General features: G+C 42.1%; 1 pseudogene; it reads left to right on the forward strand.

Annotated features, from left to right (window-relative positions):
- Positions 1-2701: 2701 nt before the first annotated feature.
- Positions 2702-3359, forward strand: LOC131920630 (large ribosomal subunit protein mL42-like; annotated as a pseudogene).
- Positions 3360-23674: the final 20315 nt, after the last annotated feature.

The raw sequence follows: 23674 nt of genomic DNA on the forward strand, positions 1-23674 counted from the left end.
ATTGGGTTGGTTGAGATAATTCTGAACTACAGAAGTATTCTAGGAAGAAAGCAAGGTATGATGATTGTTTACAAAGAGAATTTGGTGATGCTCATACAGCATTTGGGTGACAATTAGAATCAGTCTTCCTGTAATGCATTCCTTTGATTGTTCTAAAGTCCCTGCGAAGCTCTGCTGTTTTCCTGGGATCTTAGGAGTTGATGTTAGAGAAAAAGGGCTGGGATCTGAAAGATCATAGGATGGGCAGACTCCAGTCATCTTCCTTCCTCAGCAATAAGCTGAACCTTATTTCCTTTCCTTGTGCACAGGAGTTCTCTGCTAGATTTCACACAGAAGAAGAAGGAGGAGGAAGAGGAGGATGAAGAAGGAAGGAAGGAAGGAAGGAAGGAAGGAAGGAAGGAAGGAAGGAAGGAAAGAAGGAAGAAAGGAAGGGAGGAAGGAAGGAAGGAAGGAAGGAAGGAAGGAAGGAAGGAAGAAGATCCCTTCCCTTGATTAAGAAATCATTTGAAAACTATAAGCCAGATGATTCCATGGTCCATTCTAGTTATAACATAACAATGCTTATTTAAAAGAGCATTATCCTTCAAAATTGTGAATGAAGGAAATAATCTGGAAGTGAGGAACTAACCCCTCCTAGGACAGGCTGGGTACTGGGCCCACATACACTGAAAGCTTCCTATGGATCAACTCTTGGATTCACACCAAGGCTTTCTAGGAAAGGAATCATCATGCCCATTTATTAGATAAGGAAACTGAGGCCCTAAAAGATGAGATGACTTCCAGGAAGCCTCAGAGCTGATGACAGAGCCTGGCCCTTTATGTGCCATCTGTGTATACCTCATGACACTCCCACACCCTGAGCTTCTTCTAAAACTTCCCAAGGACCTCTGAACATGCCATTTGTAGAGAGTCCCTGGCTTTCATGCAGATCCAAAGATGCTACTCAACTCAGGGACCAGAAGAGACATGTTGAGAGGAAAACATGGAAGAAGGAAGGCTGAAAACATAAACATGGTATTGGTAAACTTGTGAAACTTAGAAGTAATATGGAGGTCAAAGGGGAAGTTCTGACTCTAGAGGTATAAAAAATTCATATGCTTATATACACATGGGAATATACTTATACACATAAGTGTGTGCCATAACCCCCCTACACACACACACATTAAAAATTCCACTCAGAAAAGGGATGTGTAAGTAGCATGAAGGATATTCTCTACTATAGCAGAAATAGATCTTAATTTGAAACATGGAAAATCCATGGTCAAGTTTTAAAAATATAGCCCAACAAGGTTTTATCTAATCCACTTCATTCCTAACTGCAAGTATCCCCCAACTCCTCACCTCTCTTTCTGCTTTATTTTTCTCAACACTTTACACCATTTTGTTCTTTTATACATTACTATGTAATTGCTTTCCCCTGGCTCATTCCATAAGATAAATGCCTTTGTCCTGGATGGTGCTCATGCTCACTCTTATTTGTGATCACTCATTTTGTATCTCCTGCACCTTCTATAATGTCTGGATAAATATTTGTGGAACAAATGAATTTGTTACTTTGTTGCGATATTTACAGAATAAGCCTTTATATTTCTCTACTCCCCATCTCACCTTGTGCTACCTGGAAGATTAAAATCTCCATCAATTACTGGTCGATTTAGCATTTATATGGCACTTCATATTTAGAGCTTTCTGATCAATTATTGATCCTCCAACAATCAACCTTGAAGAAAGACATGGAGTAGTGGTATGGGTTCAGCTCATACATCTTTTCCTTTCTAGGCTTCTACACAGATGTGGGAAAAAATATGTAAGGGAAAAGAAAGCTCAAAGATGTTGGGGAAGAGAGAGAGAGAGAGAGAGAGAGAGAGAGAGAGAGAGAGAGAGAGAGAGAGAGAGAGAGAGAGAGAGAGAGAAGGCATGTGAACTTGCATTCCCTGGTTTTCTTTTACCTCCTTAGTAGTGGGGGCACAGAGCTAGAGATCCCCTAACAGCTATTACAGGTGAGTTCAGCATCCCCACAAAGGATAAGGATAAGAAGGAAGCCCTGGGAGCCTAAAAAAGAGAAGGAGTATAAAAGAAGGATGTCTCCCCAGAAACTGTCTCCCAGCAGAAGTGACAGATTCTGCTCACAAAGTACTCCATCTTCACAGGTGATGACAGACTGTCCTTCCTTCCTCCCCACTTACTAACCCCACCCCACACTTAGCTGTGTGTCACAAGAAGCCTTAGCTTCTTGGCCTGGATGCCAATAGTCACACCTAACCATCTGGTCTACCCCCTACTCATTTTGACTGTATAAGTAGAAAGACCAATGAGCATGTCACAGATGGTGAAGACCCAAACATGGTAAAACAAATAGACAGAAAAAAAATCCTACTAGATTGTAACCCAAGAGTCTGGTAGGCTTTCTTTTACTTTGAAATATCTCAACTAATGGGTTTTAGGTTCCCCTGAACATGAAATCAGCTGCAGGCTGTTACACTGTTTGAACAGCACATACTAAACCTCTGTCAGGTTAAGTCAGTGAATTGAGTGCTGTGGGACTTACAGCCTCTGCTCCATCTCTATCAAGAAGAAGAATCACAAATGCACGAGGAAGTTAAGTCAATAGAAAAGAAGGCTCGGATACCAGTCGCCACTCAGGCATTCTCAGACAAAACCATAGGTAGTAACAGTAAGATCATTTTCATGGGGATTGAGGCAAGATGGCTGGCCCACGGATTGAAAGTCTGTGTGCCTAGAACCAGATTTTAGACGCGATCTCTCCTCACAATATCTTTTTCAAATCACCTGATAAGGATCATGGCATCAGCAGTCAAATGGGTGACATCAAACAGAACTATCTGGAAACATTTATTTCCAATGCAAAATTGAGCTTTATCCAGTGTCTGCCATAAGTCTACATATTCTTCTCTTCCAGAGGACTACAACTGCAAGGTAGAGCTGGCTTTGACCTCTGACGGCAGGACAATAGTGTGCTACCACCCTTCCGTGGACATCTCCTACGAACACACCAAACCTATCCCTCAACCAGATATTTTGCATAATAATGAAAAAACACACGAACAAGTGCTGAAAACCAAATTGGAAGAAAAAAGCAAACGGCTTGAGCAAGGTCCCATGATAGAGCAGCTCAGCAAGGTGTTCTTCACCACAAAGCATCACTGGTACCCGCGTGGACAGTATCACATGCGCCGTAAGAAACTGGATCCCCCCAAAGACAGGTGATAACTCTCGATTTTCCAAGCATCGAGGAAATTTTCCTTTTGTCTCATTTGCCAGCTGAGAAAATGCAAATGGTGTATTCATTAAGATGTTATGTAAGAAAATAATAAAAACACCCTTTCATAGATATCAAAAAAAAAAAAGATCATTTTCATGAACTTAGTGCAATAATATTAGCCAATCTAAAAAATTCCTGGCATACAACATACATAAAATGCTTTCCTTGTAAAAGTAAAGAGCACTAACACATGACAAGCGTAATAGGCATCTCCAATGTGCCCAGCGCTGGGAGATCACACAAATAGCACCTGATGGCAACCCTAGGAGATACATTGGGTCTGTCTTAATTTACAGATAGGAAACTGACAAGGAAGCCAAAATCTCTGCTACTTTGCTTTAAGGACACTCAATTTGAAAAGTGGAAGAATTGTGCCTGAAAATCAGGCCTTCCGGTCTTGTTTTCCTTTGCTTTGTTTCTAGCCCGTTTCTCCCTCTACAGCCCAGCATTGCCTGGTACTCCCTATGTAGCCAGAGCTTCCATCAATGTTTCTTCAGCCTGAGCCACCACACCAGGTTCAAACCTTCTGATTTAAGTCAGGAGGGGTGGTCATTACACATAAACAATGTAAATGTTGCTTTTATTTCTCACTGGGTTTAGCTTTTTTCATTATTCCTTGTTTTTTGAGGCTTAGGGGAGAAAGCATTTGAAGTATTTAATCTTTTCTTGTTGCTGTTCTGAGATCACATATCTTCTATTGCCCTGGGAGCTTACTGCAAACATTACTTACTGTAATACTGTTTGATCACTGAATATCTATTGAATACTCATTGATTGTTAATAGGGATTCCTACTTGACAAAAGGGGTAAGCAAGCCAATTTCTTTTGGCACTGTTGTATATATTGACTTCATTATTTGAGGCCTTCATCTTTCCCTCATGGACATTGTCCAGACACAGTCAATTTAAAGGCAGGCTCTCTCTTCTGGCAATCTTGAGCAGGTCATTCATTATATCCACACCAGCTAGTAAATACATTTTAAAAGATAGCTTTTTGACACACATAAATTCACAATATAGGACACTTTATGCAAGAAACTTCCAAACAGTTAACTTGCTACCAGGCTGTGAATAAACATGTTGTAGAAACTGCCTTTAAAGGATAGCAATTAGCTACAATGATTAGACAAAACATGGTTTCACATTAAATTAAATTGATATTTAAATGTAATTGTTTTTAGCTCTGTGATGTCAAGGTGCTACATAAATCCATTATTACTACTATTTAACAGCAATAGTAACAACAGCAATAACTCAGCCAAATTTTCCAAGATTGTAATTTGCAGTGCCTCAAAGAAGTTAATTGCATTATTGGGAGTTGTTTTAACTCTTTCAAGACACTTAAGACCATTTAATGAGAGTTCTAGAAAGTCTTAAATGCCTTCCAATTACCTCCCAGTACAGCATGTGTCCACATATGTGTATGTGTATAGCTTATACAATCCATGTATCTTATACATATAATCTGAAGAAATATTAATTTATACAACTAAATTAACTGTGCTCAAATTGCTTTACTCCATTGAAAACTGACTGAAATGGCAATCCACTGTTCAGAGGACTATTAACGAACACAGAGTTATACTTGACTTTCAACCAAGCACTCAGACAAAGCAAAAACACTTAGAAGACGGTGGTTAGCCTTGCTCTGATGACTTTCAAAGATAAGTAGAATGGTTTTGAAATGTATCTGCTGTCCTTTGCCTAAATCTGAGCTAAAAAAAACAAAAAAACAAAAACAAAAAACAAACCTCCAAACCAAGTAAGTAACAGAAGTGAGACAAGTAGAGCCAGTAGTACACAATAGAGACTGGTAGTGCTATGGCCAACTGAAGAGGATGCCCCCTGACAAAACAGGTTGGGGCTTCTTACATCCAAGCAATTATTGTAGGATTGTGGACCCAGAGTTTATGCATCTTTTATTTTATAAAGAAGATCTATAAATCAGTTTGGGATTTTTTTTAAATTTTGAAAGCATGTGTACACTTGATAAGATATGAACACATGCTGAATTTGACCCATAAGCTTTAAGCTTGCCCCTCTGCCCTAAATGCTTTCTGACATCAAGCATCAGTTAGCCGGTAGGTCATTTCTGAATATACATCTAAGAGTTATTTATGCCAGTTAGTCGTAGAAACATAGCCAGGTACAGGGCGGTCTGCTTCCAAGAGGGAGGAGAAATGAGATGCCATCAATGTCATGATCATTCATCACCAGTAATGTGGCTGATAACTTCTATTTCTTCACTTGGTTTTTGCTGTAGTGATCTCGCCCTGGACACATCACTTGGAGTCATCTGTGACATAATTCCAATAGCAATCTCATCAAAACCAGCCACCCAATTCATCCGCAAATTCAAATGCACTCATTATCAAGTGAGGCGAAAGACTGTTGAGACCCATCTCCTCTCCTATCACCACTCCTTTCTCAACCAGAGACCACTTCACCATAGATGTGTCACCAGCAGTCACAAAACACAGTTCTGAAGAGCTGTCAAAAATAACTCTGGAGAGGATCTTGGCATTTTTTTCCAATGAGAAACCTTCAGAAAGGACTACTGTGTTAAATACAGGTATTAGGATATATCGAGAGTGCTCAACTCACATCATATTCCAGAAAGCTGCACTGATCCCTCACCTTTGAACTCAAATTTCAATGTATACTTCATATTTTGAGTTATAATTGCTCGGGTGTGTATATAATTCCCAAAATAAATCTGAGTTCCATGTCTAATATATCTTTCTAATCCACAAAACATTTAATGTGTGCACAAGTTTTAGCTATGCTCCAAGTACTCAGTAGATGGGTTGACAGATTAATGAAAGGAAACAAAAATATATATATTATTTTGTTTTGGCCCTAAAAGAAAGATTATAGTGACTCATGACTAGTAGAAATGTTCACCATACAAAAAACTGCTCATAAATTGCTTTGAGGACAACAGAGCGACAAAAAAATGTTGAGTGTTCAATGGCAGAACTCTGTTTTCTCTCTATCCCCTCCTTTCAGAGAGCCTGAGATCTTAGGCAGCAAGGACCCTTTCTCACACCTTAGTCCAATCCTGGTGATTTGAATGATATTGTTAATAATTATTTTGAGGGATAGGGTTGCAATGACCCTGTGCTGGCCAATAAAACTGGGGGAGAAGCCTTTGGCACTTAAAAGCAGGACCTTCTCTCAATGGAAGAAAAATAAAAAAATTAAAACCCACAAGCTTTTTGCCCTTCCCTTTCTGCTTACAATACCCAAGGCATACAGATGTGATACTTGGAGCTGTGGCAGCTCTCTTCAAATCATGAGGCCATCACCATGATAGGAAACACCCAAGAACAATGGCTACAAGGGATGCCCAAAACCTCTATTCTCCATCGCAGTGCTGAGCTGATAAACCCTGCAACCACTGATTTCTCATTAAATAAATCACAGATATACTTAGAAAGCAAACAACTGTGAGCTGGGTTTTCTGAGGATATAGCAAAAATTAAACCTAAGGAATGCAGCTATTCACCCAGAGACAAATGACAAGCAACCCCCACAGGCCAGATGGCAATGGGCAGAAGAAGTAGTGACAAGGTCTGAATGACTCCTGCCTTCCTCCCAGCAGCAAAGGAAAAAAAAACAGTTTTAGCTCTCATAACTCAAGTTCCCCAGCTGCACATCACCAGGCAGAGCGGACAAGGAGCAGCCACCACACATGCTAAGCACATCTCCTCTTGAGATGGATAACACGGGGACTCGTTCCTTTACCACTGACTTCTTCCATTCTCAGTCTCCCAGCACACATCCGGGCATATTTACTCTAGACTAGACACATGGCCACTTAGAAAGACAGACCTTCCTAAATTGGGCAATTTGTGACTCCGTACCTCAAATTTCACTTACCTCCAATTTGAAATACACTAAAAGCACATTATTACTGCTTAAGATGCAAACTACTGCCCTGAAAAATATTGCTTTTTTGTTCAAGGTGAAACAAGCTATAAATTATGGTTGGTGGAGAAAAAGGTGCATGAGTAAATAGAAATCCTTACAACCATGTGTAGACCATGCTGCTTATATGAGGAGCCAATACTTCCTGGCGGATTAATCACTCTTTTCTTCTAACTTAATTTATTTCATACTTTAAGAAACCAAAATGTCCAGTAGCCACTATACTTGTGACAAAGAAACACAATAAAAGCAATTTCTCCAGCACAAAAAAATAAAGCGTTCCCGGTAATGCATTTTTGAATCCAGCATACCTTCCCCTAATGAGGTTTCGGCATGCTATAAATAACGCTAATGAGACTTTGTCTTGCCCATGTAATATATTTCCTTGATATAGCCTCAGATTCTCTGTGTTGCATGGAAAACTAACAGCCCCAGAAAGAAATGTCATCCAATAGCACATTAAAACGAAAAGCACAATTAAATATAAATGAATTCAGTAATTTAATTGCACAATTGTCGCTTTAAAAAATTCAGAAGAAAAGTAATGATGTCATTTTTTTAAATCGGTAAATAATAAAAGTGCATGAGGGGATGGTACAATATTTAAATAAACATTTTTTGGATGAAGGGTAGCTAGCAGAGACAATCACATGTTCTTGGGGAAATCTTTTGGCTAAAAAAAAAACAAAAACAAAACAATAACAACAACAGCAACAAAACTGAGGATTGTGACATATTCCATCCCACCTGCCACCTGTGAGAAAACAAACATCTCAATTCCAACCTTATCTTGAAAGTTTATCTGGGATCAGAGTGTTTTCAGATTCTGAGCATTAACAATCACCCTGCACTTCATTCCAAGGAAACTCAAATACAACATGGCAGAGCATCTAAGATGCCTCCGTGTACCTCCAATGTCACACCTTACTGCTGACAAAGTTTCAGGAGATCATTAGTGGCTCATTTTCAGTTTCTTCTCCTCCAAAGGCTGACCCAGCACAGCCTCCCTTCACTGTCCTCCTGATGAGATCAGAGACATGAGACTTTGCCTGAGATCTAAAGGGAGCCACGGGCTTTGCTGGGCATTGATTTGTATTCAATTTCAATCAAGCACACATCCAAGAAATTTACTTACTTGATTCTAGCACTACTGTGAGGATAATGGGGGGAAGAGGCTTTTTAATTTTGAGTTAGCTATTATCTTACATCCTGGTTATCAGATCTGACAGAGGCAGATGAGAAAGCAGGCCTGGTCAGCCACCCAAGCAGGTTTCAGCTGGAGCACATCAGAGCATCATCCAAAGGGCCTAGGCTGAGCTTGGTATTTGTCCTATTCTGCTCTGTATTGACAATGGTTTACAGTGCTGGTTTTTCACCCTTGATCTTGGATAACCCTCTGACTAGATTACTCAACTGGGCATTGCAGTATTCACTGTTTCAACAGGTGCTTATCCAATGTCTTGTCTGCTGCAGGCCTGGGTCTGCAACAGGATTATGTCATTAACTAGTCATGGTTCCACTTTCACGATCTGGTACTCGGTGTGTTTGGTATTGCAGATCTTCAAGAATTAGGCAAACACAAAGATTGCTTCAAAAAGAAATAAATGCTACGAAGAACATAACTCAAAACACGTTTTGGAGGCTGTTACAGAATGTGGATACTGACCTAGGAACTCAAAGAATGTCAGACAGCCAATGCAAGGACCTGAGAAGCCAGCTTGGTGGGAGGGATAGAAAGAATGGTGCTCATAATGACTTGGAGGGAACAGCCATTGGAGGAGGGAGACAGGGGCTCTAGTAAATGGGCAGAATAAGTCTCATGGCTCTTCTTTTACTGGGGATGAGATCAAAGTCTAGATGGGATTGTATGAGAAGACTGGAAAATCCTCAAGTCATGCCTTCGAAGTCCTAATCCCATCTCTCCCTATGCCATAGCTAGCTTGTAGGTTAAAAGAGTCTTCTTCGGTGTCCTTCGGTACAGATCCCTGGTAGTTGGGGGCGGGGGAAGACTAGACTGCATTTCCCAACTGGTTTCTCATCTGGCCTTCGAGGTTAAAAAAGAAAAAAAATCAATGGTTGTGCCTACCCAGCAAAGTTGGTAAATAATCACAGGAATAAAAGTTTCCCGTGCCTCGGAAAGCATTATTAGGTTTGTACTGAGCAAGGGCAACCCTAGAGGCTTTTGGAATCTGAAAGTAACCATTTTCCCATAAACAGAAGGATTTGTACTTTTCCAAGATCCAATGGCCTACATTCAAATCCCACCAATACCTTTACTAGCTTCTGGGTCCTGAGCTCTTTCTGTGCCTGTTCCCTGCTGGATAGAGCAGAGCTAATAGCAGTGAGTAGCTGTGACAACCCAGCACACTGGGCTGGACCATTTAATAAGGAAATCAAGAAATGTACCAGCAAGGACACCCCAGGTATACCCTGGTACTACTGTTTATCCATAAAATCTCCCCAGGTTGTTGAGTCCAACACAAGAAGAGACACAGGACAGACATGGCGACAGACCCCTATAGTCCACTTGGGAGGTGGAGGCAGAAGCATTAGGAGTTCAAAGTCATCTTCAGCGACATAGCAATTTAGTTCTAGGCCAGCATGGGCTACAGGAGACACTCTCAAAACATCAAATTAACAAAATGAAGAAGAGGAGATGGTAGAGAGCAACAGAGGAAAATCCCTCTTCCTCCTTACAATTACTCTAAAGGGTCAATTGGAAAACAGCTTCAACATATATATTAGCTTTGCAGTCTTCTTGTCTCTCTGGCTTATGAGCCTAATGGGTAGAAAGTATCTCCTCTCTGTTAGCTTTCAGTGGCTCCTGGCATGCCACAGCACTAACAAAAGCTCAGTGGTTCTTCAGAAGTGATCACTGCCTCTTCCAGAAATATCTACCGCTTGGGAGATATTGATAAGGCCAGATGATGGACACAAGGACATTGTGGAACAAAAAGGCCCTTGGCAGGGGCAAGATACAGTGCACATCTCTTAATGATCAATAGTATTACTAAGGAAGATCTATGGACATGGGTGAATTTACATTATGGCCTCTTTGGTTCTAGAATATTTCCCTCAAAGTTGTAAGTGCATCTCACAGGGTCCAGGTCCACTTTGTTACACAAGTTAGGCCGCTATTCTCCTTCCCAGATCGTCCCAGCAGAGACTCTGTGCAGCCTCTGGAGTTCTGAGGACTGGGAACACCAGCTGTGGGAGGCCGGCCTGTCATTCATCTTCCTTCTCTTAACTGTAACTCAAAAAAGCCGAAGATCACTACTTGGAAAGCACCTCTGAGCCTCTGATCTGGAAGAGGCAGCAGCAGACTGGATTTACAACAAAGCCCTGCCTGCAGAAATCTTCCTGTCACCTACGGGCCACATAAACCATTAGCATCCCAGGCATAACGCGCACAGGCAATGGGCTACGCAGGCATTTCAAAACCGAGCACCTTACTGCTATTTACAGGCCAAGGCCATGGAGAAGCTGTAACGAATAGCTGCGGAACCCACACTCCCACAGTCTGAACATTAGAAGGAAATTCAAAGACAGATTCCCCAAACGTTCAAAGGTACTTGTTCCCATGCCTGGGTCTCCTTGTGGGGATTTCAGCTCAACTCTCCATCAGTACCCTCTGCTAAAGAGTACCGGCAGAAGAATCGCATCGCTATCTAATTGCCCTAAGCACAGCTCTCACCAAAAGCAAGCCACAGCGGAATATTATTATTTTTAGAACACTATCCCGTTTTAACATTTGAGCAGCCACGTGATCCCTCGAACCACAATGGTCCTTAAATGAACCATTTTCCCCTATTCTTTGAAACAGATAAATATAGACATATATATTTAATAAGCCCTTTACCCTTACACAGGCTGATAAAAATACACTCAAACTCTATATCCACATCTATTTATAAGCATAACATATACACATGGGATATTTAAAGTGTTGATTGGCCTCCTGTAATCGTTTTTTCCACTTGCATAGAAAATTAAGTAGAGGTCAACACAATGAAACATTTTCTAAGTCACTCTGTTTTGTTAGGAAGTTCAGAATAATAGGCTCCAACCTGGAGGGGGAAAAATGTCAATGCAATCTAAAAATAACAGAAGGTGCATAACAAATTTGTCCTCATTTTGTTCTTAATAGAAGGTGTTTCTAGTGCATCGGCAAGAATGACCTATCAAACGCATCACCTTGTACAGTCAATTTATTCCTTTATCAGGCAGTCATTGGAGAGGTGTTCTGCTCTGCATTGTCTCAACATAAAACAGGATGCCAAGCCTGCTTTCCTATGCAGAGGCAGCGAAACCTCTCCAGCAGACTTTGATCAAACTGAAGGGGATGAGGCAGGAACACTTCCTCTCTTTCCCTTCGTGCTGCCCTCGCCTTGGCTTAACAAAGCCTCTCCACCGACAAGGTGAGGTGGGAAGGGGACGGCCCTCCAGCTCTGCTCTTCTCCATCTCCTCAGCAGCACTTAGAGCCTGCTCCACAGCCATAACTGTTTCCCAAGACCCTGAGAAGGAAGGTAGGGGCTGCCCTTCCCTTCCCACTGCTCAGCTGTAAATACCAAAGGTTCTGTGACAACAGAGGGGTGGAGCTGCCCAGAGGTCAGACAGCCAGAGACCTGTAAGGGACACTTCCTCACTGCAGGGCACTGCACCATTTTAAGGAACCAAAGAAAAGATGGAGACTTGTTCAACATCACAATAATATAGAATACACGTTTTCCACAAAAAAATGTGATATGCAATATACAACTGACATCTAGATACATACATATGTGCGCACACACACATGTATATCAACTTACTGAAGGCTTTTAGTTTGGATAATAAGTTCCATGCTCTAATAGAGAGAGGCAGTAAAGAAAAGAAAAAAATGCATTCTTTGATTTCACATGTGTCTGAAGGCAGAGATCAGCCCCTAAGCCCCACCCAAACCCGTCTCTGATCCTCAGACTCTTAGCTACACCCCATTTGTCCATCTTAAATACATTCCTTCAGTCTTCAACCCTGTTTTAAACACATGTTGTAGGTACCAAATACCCGTGGAACCAACGATGCTCTAATAGGCCTGCAAACAATAGAAGAACCAGAGCCACATAGGTAAAGCCAGTAAGCAAACAAAAATTCTCATAGGCAAAAATAAATAAAAATGTAAAAGCCTTTAATGTCCCAGGACCCTTACATGTGTCGCGTGTAATCTGTGAATAACTCTGTGAATGTATATGTGGATGTTCTGAATGCATTGTGAAGAAGCTGACTGTCCCGGGCTCAGTCAGCTGGAAAACTGAGGAAACAGACCCCAGACCGTCCACCTAGTTTCTCCCCATCCAAGCTGTCCAGGAGGAATGTGGTGGGACTGACTGGGACAAAGTGGACAAACCTTACTCCATAGACCCACCACCACCACCACCAACAGAGGCAACAGCTCTGTGTTCCCAACCAGTGTTTCCTGAACACTACTGGCTCATTCCTTTATAAACAATGTCTCACTTCTCCCTCTAAAGACTTTGGACGTGAGTGTTGTCCCCTCCTTACACATGAGAAAATCGAGACTCGGGAAAAATATAGAACTTGTGATTGGTCTCCCAGCTACTAAATGTCTGCTCGGGCCTGAATGTAGCCCATCACATATGTATATGCTGAAATCCTAACTCACAGGGTTTTAAGTCCTAGGAATTATGTTCATTACTTTTCTCATTTCTATGAGGAAAGGAAAAAAAAAACCTTCTGACAGAAGCAACTTCAGGAAAGGGGAGTTTATTTTGTCTCACAGGTTGAGGTTGTAGTCCGTCCATCACAGTGGTGAAGGCACGATGCTGAGAGTGAGGCAGCCGGCCACATAGCATCCACAGTCAGGAAGTGGAGAGAGATGAGGGATGCTGTTCAGCTCACTTCCTCTTTTTTTATTCCATCTCGTACCATGGCCCATGGGACGGTGCTGTCCACAGTGAGGATGCTTCTTCCCCTTCCATTAATCTAATCTAGAAACATTCCTCATTCTAGCTGCTGTGAAGTCGTCAATATCAACATTAAGCATCATAGGAAGTTAGGTCTTCAGGAAGTATGTCAGCTATAGAGTCCCCAAGAGTGGAATTCCTTTCTTATTAAAGAGGCCAGGGAGAGATGGCTCTCCCCTCTGACCACGGAAAGAACACAGCAGGAAGGCACCCTCTACAAACTAGAAGCCTCAGCACTGACTCTGCTTCGGGCTTCTCCATCTCAGAAGGTAAGAAATACATTTTTAATGTTCCTGCGTTTCCCAGTCTGTGGCACTCTGTTACAGTTGCCTGAGTGAACTTTAGCAAGGCCAAGTTCGGACCAGGCCATGGGTCTCTTCTGTGCTCCCCTCTCTCACAACAACACATGTGAAGTAACTGAGCACACAGGCCACCATTCTGGTCTGTGACTGGACCTCTGCCTTATTCCCAAAAAGCAGTGGACTAAGTTCCTGGCCAGAGGACTACAGAATTCAGTGTCATGCTGCTAGGGACCCCCAGTGCCTCTGAAGTGCCAGGGTTCCCAGTTACAGCGCAGTGGTCAACCCCTGCAGAGAGCTGCCTGTGACCAAGAAAATCCTATCCAGATAAACAAGGGCCCTGTTTCTCCAACAAGTTAGAATAGCAGCCAACCCTGCCGTCAGGAGCCTGTGGCGGGATCACAGGTCCCAGAAGAGCCTTGACAGGACACGACGCTGGGGGAAATGGAGGCGTTCAGGAGAACCACTGAGGACTGAACAAGTGCCACTGAATGAGAGAAGCTGATCACACCAGTCCAACCCTAACAGCCACCGTGCCAGGCCACTCACCTCTGCCCTCTGCTCTTCCTGAACGGCCCAGAATGACAAGTGAGAGAAGTACACCACAGCCTCATCCACGGCTATATATTTTAAATAGCATCTCTCCTCCACAGCCCTGCGTGGGAGGGGAACATATGGTCCTACATCCATTATACTCCTGAGTTTAGGTCTGAAACATCATATTTTCATTACAAATAAGCTTTGACGCCACCACCTATTGCAATGACTGCAACGCATGGTTAATTTTATCTGCGGCAGCGGTGAGAGTGGCATACCAATTTACTGCCAGGGAGAAAGAACAATCTCATTTTAGCATCTTAACCCTGAACTCGAGTTCCCTTTGTTCCTGAGAACTTTGTTTTAGCAAGACTCGGATTCGCAGAGCCTGGGAAGAGCATGTAACTGATACTGACTCAACGCGGGTGGAACAGTCACCGGAGAAAAGAAGAAGGATGGGGTGGCAGGCTTGGGGAGACCCGCAAGATGGCTGCAAGTTCGGGCACCCCAGGGCAGTGTGCTTAGAACTTGAGTTTCAACCCGCATAGCAAGTCCTTGCAATTTGGCTGGCAGTCTGGCAAGAGCAGACCTATTTGTGAGGTTCTTCTGTTCCGCCTGACTTCAAGCCAAGCCAGGAAGCAACAAGAAAGGCCTCCCTCGTAGAGCACTTTGTTCTGGGCCAGGAAGTTTAGAGAAAAACCAAAGGGTTAGAATAATGTCGTTGATGGGATGGGTGGGGAGGAAGTTAATCTAAGGCACTGGAGCTTCTTAGCCTGCACACAGCCTGAGGAAGCCAGAGAGAAACAAATATCCACACTCGTATGCATCGACCCATTTAAAGTTCAGTTTCATTATCTGGGAAGCTTTGCTGCAGTCACTATCCTGAACTATATTTTAGCGATCTTCTCTCCCCTTCTGAACTCGGAAGGCATATAGTCTTTATTCTCACTTCTAGGGGTTGCACTGAAAATGTTACAGTGCATTTTTCATATTTAACGGGAAGATTTTTTTTTAAGTATGTTTCTGAATTTGTGTCCAGACACAACAAAGGAGGAAAAAGAACTGGAGATAACCACATCGAGTCTCAGCAAGACAAACACCATGTGTTTTCTCTCAGTTTTAGGCACTAGGTGTTAGAGGTAAATGTTATCAGGGCATGTTGGTGGCTAAATAGTCTGCTGAAGAGAAGAGGAAAGAGAGAGAGAGAAGGGCAAAGTCAGGGGACAGAGGGTAATGTACTCCAAGCACATTATGTACTTGCAGGAAAATGGCTTTCTGTAGCCCTATATAATAAAAAATAAGTTTATTAAGAAGGAGAGAGAGGATATAGCATGAGTCCTTGCTTACTGCTGTTTTCAACATTTATTTACACCCTGCTACACTGTATCTTAATTCTTCCAATCATTCAATAAATATGTCAGGAGCACATACTTGATACCACAAGATCCCAGGAAAGAAAACAGTTAAGAACATAATTTCTGTACCTAAGCAACTTGGAACTAGCCTGTGACCTAAAACAGCAATGCACCAATTTTAAAAGGTGTGTTATGCAGTTCAGATGCATCAAGAATTCTGAGAAAAATATCTGATTCTCACTGGGATACTAGACAAGACTTCAAGAAGGTAGTTAAATGGGAAAGAGCCAATCCTAACAGATTAAGCGAATTAACCAGAGGGAAGCCACCAGAAAGAACAGCCCTTCCAAAAGCCTAGAGCTAAATATTACTCAGCTGGAATTTGAGAAACCAGTATAAGAAGAACTCAGGATAATATGTCATGAAATAATGTGAATTCAAATATAGCAAAGAATCTAATCCAGGCCTCTGTCCAGTCCTAATCTTCAAATGGAAAGGGCTAATGTTCTTTGGTGAGAGAGAGAGCAAGAGAATTTGCAATGTGTGTGCTCGTGTGTGTGTGTGTGTGTGTGTGTGTGTGTGTGTGTGTGTGTGTGCAGGTGCATGCATGGGTGTGTTTGTGTACACACATACAATATTAGTGCACACAGAAGACAGAGAGGCTGGTGGGTAGGTGCCCATACAACACATATTCTCCCATTCTGATTGCTCCAGAGTAGGCCAAATGAAACAGATGCTAACTATCTGGAGATTGCTGGAATTGTTATACTCATTCTGAAATTTGCAGTCAACCAAAAAGATTCCTCTCAACAAGTACCCAGAGAGGACCTGTGCTATCTGATGCTACCAAACTTCAAGTGTGACTAGATGCCTCTAGTTATTGCACCAAAACCCATGAAACCTGAGAAAGGGACCCTTCACCAAGGGTCTCTCCAGTCATCTTATGCATCACAGCTTATACCGCCTCTCCTCCACCTTGCTCTCCATGTTTGACTTTTTGAAAGCCACTCCTTAGATTAAATAAGATTTTTACAGTAATTGATTCAGGGTGAATAGCATGATAGAATGGTGAGGATGGAGTGGACCATGGTAGAAAATATGCACAGAAATGAAGCCTCAATAGGAAGAACTGTATAGTCCATAATAAAGAGTTGGGACGTTCTCTTGAGATGCAATGGAGAGGTATATGCAATGTTACCAATGGGTCCAAGTCACGATTGTATTCTGATGCAACTTGTTTGGCCTGAGAAATACTTCCAAGTCCTGCTTTAACCTGGATCTCTTTCTGCCTTCCCTTGAGTAGGTGAGCTATCTTTCCTTTGGCCAGAACAGCATTGCTCTGCAGGAAGCAGTTGGAGTGTTTTCTCCACGTCTCCATAGGTGCAGCCATACTTAAAAGCTTCATGCCTTTGGGAAGCCTGATGTGTGTAGAAATCTAAGTTTGCTTAATAAGGAAAAAAAAAAAAGAAAAGCTCCACCAGAATCAAATGTGCATGTTAAAAAGTTCACTGGAACACAGTATTGTAAAAGGATTGATAGGATGGATGGGGAGAGATTAGAGGCAGGAGAACATGCCAGAGAGTTAGAATAACCATCAAAACTGTACATGCAGAACCCAAGGAAAAATGTCAGAAATGACTATGGATACCCTTTAAAACCCAAAGTCTAGCTGGATGTGCTCTCTCTCTCTCTCTCTCTCTCTCTCTCTCCCTCTCCATGAGAACCTGTAACCCCATAATCTAAATGCAAATGTCGAGGTGTCATAGCTGCATCATGGTTTGACAATGCTGATGGGAAACACAATAAATACTGAAGCAAACACACTAGTCAGAAGTAAAGTAAATTAATAGTACAGCTTAGCTGGGCTCACAAATGAATCACTCCAAAAAGCAATTTTGTCCTGTTGCAAAATGAGATAAACACCTACTTGCCGGTTATTTTAGGAATAACACAAATCAACCCATCTGTCTTCCTTCAGTGGCACTCATCATACATTTTTAAAGTTATCACTTCCTGAAGAGTCATCCCATTGATGCCAGCAGACACTTTATGTTGACAGTCTATGGCATGACCCACAATCCCGGTGTCATTCCAGAGCAGCCTGGCAACCCTGAACTACTACATGTCTGAGCTGAAAGTGACTTGTTCTCCAGACAGCAGGGGGGTGGGGGTGGGGGTGGGGGGCGTTGGAGAGAACCTGGGGTTGCTGGCCAGATACGGTCTTCAAATGACATTGGCAAGAGAGCTGAAGGTAGAAGCGCCTTTTGAAAAGAGGATATGTAAATGTTAGCACAAAGAACAATTTACTGCAAACCAAATGACTAATCGATATCTGATCGCGGGACAGACTGTCCAGCAGGGCTGTCAGGCTCATATTCAATGTCTGATGGGAGAGGCTTGAAAGAGAGAGTGCTGGGTTGGAATTTTACTTGCCTTTTTTTGTATTCAGACATAAATAAGCTTGCTGATCATATCACTGTCTCAGATTTATGGTAAACACACGAGAGCACAAGAATTCCAGAAAATGTCCCTGAGTTTTTGCGATTCCTTGGAGCAAATATTTCATATGCCCTCCTTGAATAGAAGGAATCCGAATGAACAGAAGCCCAGAAAGACCCTGCAATCATGGGAAGGAGCTAGACATCATAGAAGATCCTAGGTTAGAGTTCCTGAAGCTCAGGGTAAAACTGAGAAGTCCTGTGAATGTGTTTTATGACCAGCAAGCTGCCTGCAGAATAATGATCCTCTGTTATATAGTGTCCAACACAGTGGTATTTCACACATCTTAAGTTAGCCAGGATGGGGACCACATAATTAACTCCTACTTATTGTTATCATTCTGGGCCCTTGAGAAGCTCGCCAGGCTCTTCCTCCATAAGAGCACCAACAAAATGCCTATAAATTCGATGTTGCTGCTGTGAGTTCACTGAGGTTGCCTTCCATCGGCAGCTCAAGAGTGATCTCCACGCAAGTACCCACTAACTTTCTCATGATGTAATCTGGAGCTATGGACCCCAGGCCTCTGAGTCTTCCAGCAGAGTCCTTATATATCCCAAAGCACCCACCACTGGTCCTGAAGACATCAACCTGAGATCCCTTCTTCTGGAAAGGCAATTCTGCAAGGCAAGCAGAATTGTTTGTTTTCAATCAAGGCTTTGATGGAAATTTCTATCCCTTCTATCCCTGCCCTTCTTTTTCCTTCTCTGCATCTTATCATTTATATTGGTAATTATCTCTTCAGGAAAGCTGATGATTTCCAATTAATGGCATCAAATCTACAAAGTTGCTGAAAAGTTACCCAAACTCTTGAAGATCCCCATAAAAAAAATCTGAACCAGACACTAGAGACCTCACATGATGAGGATATTAAACACTGTTTTTGGTAATAGGAGACCACTGGGTCCTTGGTTTCTTCAGGGAAAGCTGCAGGAGTGGCCCCTGTAGTTAGCATGTAGCCCTCCCACCTCGTGAGCAGGGCCTCTCAAGTCTCCTTAAATAAGTAAATCAGTACAGACCTTCCCTTGCCTCGATAACACTGAAATCTCAAAAAAGCAAGGTGAGATGAGAAATATAGTTCTCGGACTGCTTTGGCTGCCTAGATCTGAAATAAAGGTGGTTCTTTAATCCTCAGAATGACCCACTGAAGTAGCCACAATTTTCTTCTACTTCTTCACAGGTAAGGGGAAAGAGCCTTAGATCAGAAAGCTGAGGGACTTCCTAGGTCATGACTAACCACTGTAATTGACACAAGCAGGGTCAAGTCCAGATCTTACTGGCTTAGTGACCTAGTGCAGATGCCAACAGCACCTCAGTAACCAGTTCAATGCCAACTGTGTCTCATTTAACAATGGTTAACCTCTCCCAGTGGTAAATATTGAGATAGGAATTTAAGCATTGGCTGATCCTGGCTACTCAACACACACACACACACACACACACACACACACACACACACACACACACACACACTCAGAGAGAGAGAGAGAGAGAGAGAGAGAGAGAGAGAGAGAGAGAGAGAGAGAGAGGAGAGATTTCATTTGGATAAATCAATTCAAAGTCTCTCCAAGTTAACTAGCAATGCCCTTTGCAGTATAAAGCTATACAAAAGGATAAAACCATGTCTCTAGCTCCTTAGCTTTAAATGTGCTTCATGACAGGAAGCAGACTGACTGGGACATGTGACCTCAAAAGGACTGAGAGAAAGCCTGGTAGCAGGATGAGCTGCCTACTTTTCTGAGTCACCTTAGAACAAATGAGTCTCCAACATGAGGAGGCAGGAACAAGGTGAGTTTCCCTGGCCCTTTTTCCCTGTCTGAAGATGATGTCTCAGGGGTCATCTTATGATGGCAGAAAACACCAGAAGATTGCCCAGGGAACATCAAACAGTCTAGCAAGGGCGTACCAGGGCTGTACCAGGAGTCTGACAACATCCCTGATAATTGCAGTTTCCTGAGGACTCCGTGTGTTCCCACAGCCCGTACCGTAACTTCCATTTCTGGAGTCTCAGTTCTCTGTTCCAGTGAAGGAGTCCTCACAGGAGCTGGCTGCTCCACCAGTTTCTCAAATACAATTATTTTTATGATGAGGTTCAAGGAAGCTCGGGGCATCAAGAGGACTTCTCAGATCAATATCACGTACACAGCCCTTCTCTCCAGCTCCCATCTGTTAAAGGACGAGTCAGCCTGGGTGGCCGTTTTCCATCCCTGAACCATGCTGTAGGTCAGTAGCTGCCCTGCCTGCCTCTCTGTAGTGCAGGTGACCTGCCGAAGTCCTGGATCACAGCTGACTAAATGAACTGGATAATTAAAAGAGGGGATGAGCCATGCCTGGAGATTCTGTTTGCCTCATCGAGAACACTGTGCCCTTTTTATCAGTCTACTTGGGGTTTTGTTTTTATTTTTCCCTCTTTGACAAATGATTAGCCTTGAAAAACTTCCTAAGCATGGCACCATCCACCATTAGCTGTCAAGGCCAAAGTCTTTAAGAAGTTTTAAATGGCTTTGTACTTAGAAAACTCTAATAAAAACTAGGAAAGGGAGCACAGAGATCAGTAACTTTTTGTGCATCATAAACCAAAGCACCAAAGTTTTTTAAAATTTTAATGTTTGTATAACAATAATGTGTTTGTCTTTAAAATGCATGATCTGGTAAGGATGAAGGTGGGAGCAGAAATGAATCATCCTTTGGTGATTGTTGTCCCTGTACAATTTTTAAAAATCATATGATTAACTTATGTATGTTTATATGCACACATGCTTATATATCACCATACACATGCATGTACACATGCACATATGTAGAGATACACTGTGCGTGTTGAGAATGAAGGAGCAGAGGGGGGCAGTCATCAGTTACATGAAAGTATAACTTCCTAAGTTCTGTCAGCATTTTACATTTCTTCCAGGAGAAACTTAAATAAGGAAGGATGCTAAATTGAGCCTGAAAGAGAACTCCTTCTCTCCTCATCATACATTGCTCAGAAGCACCAGGGAGGTGGGGTTCTATGGTTCTGGGTGGATAAGTCACATAAAAATGATGACTGCATCAGCAAGGATGACTTTAGACAAAGATAATGCAGTCATAACAACAGAAATGCAAAGCATCCAGTCAGAAAGGACCAACAGGACCCCCCAAAAGCCTGAATAAGTCCCGCAGAATAGAATCAATTTCAGAAAAGTAGCCAGGGCTTGGCCCGTGCTTATCATAGCTCTGTAACTAATGTTTGCTCCAAATAGAAATTTCAGATCCTTCTGCTGATCTTCCTCTTATCCATTTTCCTCCAAACCTTAACCAGAACACCTTAGCATCCTCCATGAACATGTGCAGATGGGAAGAGATACGACCAAGAGAGGCCAGCACTGCTGTACTCATCAGAGTCTGATATTGGGAAGCATGTTTCCGTCAATGTCATCTATAGGCTAGCATGATACCAGACAGCCTAGTCCAAATTCAAGCCTGCCATTCATGAATTTGGGACCAATGACTTGGGATCACTGTGAGTCAGTTTGTGCCTCTATATAATAGAACGGTGATACTTCTATATAATGGGATAGGTGGTACATCTCACATGGAACAGTGTGAAAAACCAAATAAATTGATACCTGACTATAAAGTCCTGACAAGAATGACTCACAAATAGTTCTCCAAAAATGTCATTAAATTTACTATTAATATGTTGGTAAAAGAGTGAATTGTGTGTTCAACTCTGAAAAATTGAATGTCAATAATAAAAGGAACTAAGGCTGATCTCAATGCCCAGTATCCAAGTTAACACTCACATTCATCACATTATATACATACAACACATGTGCATATGTGTCCAGTGAGAAAAATGACTCCCTGGACAAGTGATGCTAAAATCAGTGTGTATGCACACTTGGGACAGTGGCTAACTTTTGTTCAATTTTCCTTCATGTTATTAGACACATTTAGATGAATTCAACAGAAATAATTCTATGTCTCCTCTCTCTTCAACACAACTTGGGCCCGGCTCTGCAAAACCTTTGCTAACTTCCCTGCAGCAGAAATAAAACTCCAAGTTTTTTTGATTAAATGAAACAGGAAGACATAACCAACAAACAAAGCCACACTAAGACAATGACCACAGAAAGTAACAAAACACCTTCCACCTTCTGAGTCAGGAATCCACATCATTTTACCAGGAAGAACAAAATGATCTCCTAAGGAGTCATGGTGCATTACAGAGCAGAAATGCATCATGGGAGGGCAATAGCAGTTGTAAACTTGACTCCATATATTAAGGATGCTTATATTTTACACTAAGGAAACAATAACCTGAATGTTCTGCCCATTTGAAGCACAAATATAAATGATAAACATTCAGCTAATAAATTTCAACCATAAGATTTCATCTTCCAAATATCAATTCTTGACACAGCCACTAAGGCCAAGGAGAATGATGATTGTCGGGGTAACCTTACATCATACTAGAATTAGAGCCCAAAGCCTCCATGAGTTGCTCTGTTGAGATCCACAGGTGATGCTCTAGTTCTACAGCATCAGCACTGGCTAACAAACTCTATGCCATCACCTAACAAGCATCTCATTTTGATAACATCTATAATGTATATCTGGTCAACTAGGCAGCAACTGTGACTTTGGAGCCTTGGAGAGAGTTAAAGAAAAGCTGCATGGTATATTGGAAAGTGTACAAGACAAGTCATAATAAAAATAAGATATTAATAATGGATTATATTTGCAAGAGCCTGAAGTGTTAAGGGGACTTTGTTGCAACTGTATTATCATTTAAGGCAATGACAATCAATAGGATAGGAAATTTTTGTTGCCAAGAAACTACAGGATCAAAATTGTTCAGTTAGAAAGTGAGGCAACAAAAGCTGACACCCAGGATAACTGGGAAAAAGACCAGGCATAACTAAACCTTATCAGCATGTCTCTAGCTCATGACACTGCTAAAGGCCTTCATAGGCATTGCCCCTCCAAGCCCCCGTAATACCTATCTGTCCACCTTGGCATCAGATAAAATTGCCATCTTCATCATAAACATGAAGGAACTGAGGTTAATAGAAAATAAGTGACTTGTTTGATAAAGTGTTATTAAAAGATGGCCAACTCAATTTTAGCCATGTATTATTTTAGTAGAAGTTACCCCAGAGTTTCCTGTGATGTGTTATTACCTTCAAATGTAGAGGGTCTATCTTAAATCCACCTCCAATTCTAGCATTTAATGTTCCTGTAACTAAAGACTAAATCATTCCATGAGTCATCATCCACCACTGCCTACCTTCAAGACATCCTCTAGCCCTCCTTATACCAGACACGGGTCCTTCATCTTCTCTCTTTTCTTAAGCACCTACATTGTTCTTATATCCAGCTACAGCCAACCATGCCCTGTGGATTTTAATGGCTTTGTGCCTTTCTGCTTAAAATGTTCTCTTCTCTTTGTTAGGCTCTGGACCTAGCAAAGCCTGCTGAGTTCTACTACCTACCCTACCCTACCCTACACACACACACACACACACACACACACACACACACACACACAAACACACACACACATTTCATGGAGGAACAGTTCTCAACCCAGTAAGATGGACATGACAGTCAACATCACGTGCCACCTGTCTATCTCAAAGCCTGTTCTATTTTCCAGCTCTTCCTTGGTGATATGCTTATCTCTCTCTGCTGGCCACACATCCACTTGGGTACTCAGCACACAGCTCTTCTTTCATAAATGTTCGCCCAGTGAACAAAGAAAAAGATTGATGTCTGAAGAAGGGTTTACAAGTTCCAATTCGAGCCTTGAAGTTGTAGCTAGCGTGC

Source organism: Peromyscus eremicus, chromosome 10 (genome assembly GCF_949786415.1).
Source record: "Peromyscus eremicus chromosome 10, PerEre_H2_v1, whole genome shotgun sequence".
NCBI classification, from domain to species: domain Eukaryota; kingdom Metazoa; phylum Chordata; class Mammalia; order Rodentia; family Cricetidae; genus Peromyscus; species Peromyscus eremicus.